Genomic DNA, 2,531 nt, shown 5'->3' with positions numbered 1-2,531 from the left:
AAAAATCCTTTGTTTTGTTATATTTAACCCAAAATCATATCATCCTCAAATCAGAGGGTGTGGGGGCAATGTATTAAAAGTCAGTAACCAGTCACACACACAATGTTGACCCGAACACTCCTTAAACCTCCTCAGGGCCTCAATAAACATTTTGGCCCTAAGGCAGAAGAAGCATACACTTCCATCATTGTATGTCCTTATAATGTTGGCCTGGCTAACAATTGTAGACAATACATAGAAGACGAGGAACAATTAGCATTCGTTTCAAGTCATGTCCCTGTCCACCTGATGAAATAAAGTATATAATAGCCATTGTCTTTTAGCTCTGGTTTTGCATCTACCAACTCCTGAGGACTTGTTTGGCTAGTCATTAAAGTCTGTCCGCTAGTTGCTACAAGCAGTTAGCGTGCACTGGATTTACAGGTCCGCTGAAAACCGCTGCCCTCTGATGGACAGCCAAACCCCAAACTATAAGTTAAAAGAGGCTGAAAGGTGCTCTCTATTTGTTGTCATATACAGAAAACGATCTCCTCACTATCCGCGAGCTGCCTGTCCCCAGAACACACGTCAACAAGAACTAGCGTCACCCAACATCGCTTGGAGCACCTTTTAAGCAAATCTCTGTACAGCTGAAGAGTTTGTAATAATTCACTGTGGGGTCATCACTTTTAAAAACCCTGATAATTTAATGTAGTCTATTTCCCCCAAAAAAATATTGATTAGTGCAGCTTTTAAAGTCAATGTCAGCACTTTTACCACATTCATTTCAAATCCAATTTTCTTTTGGAAAGAGACAAAATAATGGAAACTCACTATATTGTATGACCTGAAGTGCAGCTGTGTAATAGGACTTGTCTTAGTGTGTGAGCATAGACATTATTCCTGAATAGAGCTGTATGTGCCCTAGGTTTTGGCAGTGGCATGGAACAGATGTGCGAGAGAGAGAGAGAGAGAGAGAGAGAGAGAGAGAGAGAGAGAGAGAGAGAGAGAGAGAGAGCGAGAGGAGAGAGAGAGGAGAGGAGAGAGATAAGAGAGAGTGAGAGAGAGAGAGAGAGAGATCAGTCGAATTATCTACTGATCTTTGACAGTGATCTGTGGTCATGGCCCCTATATTGCACCACTGGGACAGACATGTGTGATCTACACCCTCATTTTCATTCTGAGTAACACTGACAATCTCCTCTTCACCATCCGCTGCTCATACTGTGTGTGTGTGTGTGTGTGTTCTGAATCTGTGCACCAAGCCTGCTTGCCTCAAGGCTCCCTTTCTCCCTGTCCTCGTTCGAAAGGGAGGCAGGTGTTGCTTGCATCCAGGCCAGCCAAATGCACTGTAAATGGATTTCACATAAAGCAGAGACGAGTTGATGCCAACTGTGCTAGAGGTGGTGAATTCTAATGTCCTTCCAGCATGTTTTCAGAACCCACTTTGAAGGAATGGTGAAATTTTATTACCCCCGTGTATGTGTGTGTGTGTGGGCACCCCAGTGTCTAACGCGTTCACTTTTCCATTAGTGAGGGTGCCTTTTTCCCCTGAGATTGTTCTCTTTGGTCATCATGAAGCCCTCTATTTACCAGCCCTGTACCCAGGGAGCCTGTCATTCAGAGTGATGGACAGACAGTCTGTTGAAGGAGAGAACTCTTATCGGTTGTAGCAATTTACCTCTCCTGTGTGTGTGTGTGTGTGTGTGTGTGTGGTGTGTGTGTGGTGTGTGTGTGTGTGTGTTGTGTTGTGTGTGGGTTGGGTGTTGAGAAGTACATTTGCTTCATTCAGTTAGGTTAGATGCTGTATGTATGGATGTAACGGTATGAAAATGTAACCTCACGGTAATAGTGACCAAAATGATCCCGGTTTTTGGTAGAGATTGTCCAATACCATTTTCTTTCTTTTATTAACCCTTGTTTTGTCTTTCCGTCAAGCATGAAACACTATTATCGCTTTTTCTGACATTTTTTGTCACTTTTTCAATGTTGTGGGTTCTTTTTTTAATGTTTTTTCCAAAGTTATTTGATATTTCTAATGTTTACATTTTCAGCTTATTTCGAAGGCCCATTTTTTTGTGATGAAAAAAATGAAAAAAAAAACAAAGAAAAGAAAAAAGATAAAGAAAAAAGTCCGCTGCTACATTCTGTCCCCGTATCCTGTCTGAGCGCAGCGCGCCTGCGCGACAACTTCAGGAGCCTCGGATGAAGCTAGGAAGGATTAAACACAGGGTTTCCACGCCGTGGTATTCCACCGCAAAAATAAGGATATTTCAAATCTCTCTTGGCTGTTCTGGCCAAGAGAGAAGCCTTGGAAGAAAGTACATACTGTACTGTAATTTTTTTAAGGGGACGTTTCGTTATTAGTTGCTGTTTTTGAGCTGATATCCAGTTTTCTAGAATTTCCATGAAATGAGGCAAGGCAAGGCAGCTTTATTTGTATAGCACATTCCAGCAAGAGGGCAATTCAAAGTGCTTTACATAAAATCAGTTAAACAGTTAAAACACAAGTAGAAACAGTTAAAAATCATAAGCATTAAAAACCGATAAAA

General features: G+C 41.7%; 1 protein-coding gene across 1 annotated transcript in view; it reads left to right on the top strand.

Annotated features, from left to right (window-relative positions):
* LOC116693743 (protein kinase C-binding protein NELL1) overlaps positions 1–2,531 on the top strand; it is a 296,583-nt gene that overhangs the window by 99,018 nt on the left and 195,034 nt on the right. The gene's annotated exons all lie outside the window — the stretch shown is intronic.

The sequence above is a fragment of the Etheostoma spectabile genome, chromosome 1 (assembly GCF_008692095.1).
Source record: "Etheostoma spectabile isolate EspeVRDwgs_2016 chromosome 1, UIUC_Espe_1.0, whole genome shotgun sequence".
Taxonomy (NCBI): domain Eukaryota; kingdom Metazoa; phylum Chordata; class Actinopteri; order Perciformes; family Percidae; genus Etheostoma; species Etheostoma spectabile.
The sequence above is the reverse complement of the archived record's forward strand: the minus strand, read 5'-3'. Positions and strand labels throughout refer to the sequence as shown.